We start from the raw sequence: 229 nt of genomic DNA, 5'->3' as shown, positions 1-229 counted from the left end.
GGGTACGTGCCTGTAAGACCCCCCCCAGGGGGGCCGTGCTCCAGGCAGGGGCAGGCAGGGTCACTGCCCGTGCCCTTGGGTCAACCGGCAGCTCTGCCACCGGGTTGAGCTCCTTGGGTTTAGGGGAGCAAGAGGCAGAGGAGGCTGTCAGCACCTGCCCCATCCCTGCATAAAGGGCTGAGCAGGGCTGGGGGCTGCACTCCAATGACAAAGGAAAGAAGCAGCGATA

Source organism: Cariama cristata, unplaced genomic scaffold, assembly GCF_000690535.1.
Source record: "Cariama cristata isolate BGI_N322 unplaced genomic scaffold, ASM69053v1 scaffold19651, whole genome shotgun sequence".
Taxonomy (NCBI): domain Eukaryota; kingdom Metazoa; phylum Chordata; class Aves; order Cariamiformes; family Cariamidae; genus Cariama; species Cariama cristata.
This window is presented reverse-complemented; position numbering follows the sequence as displayed.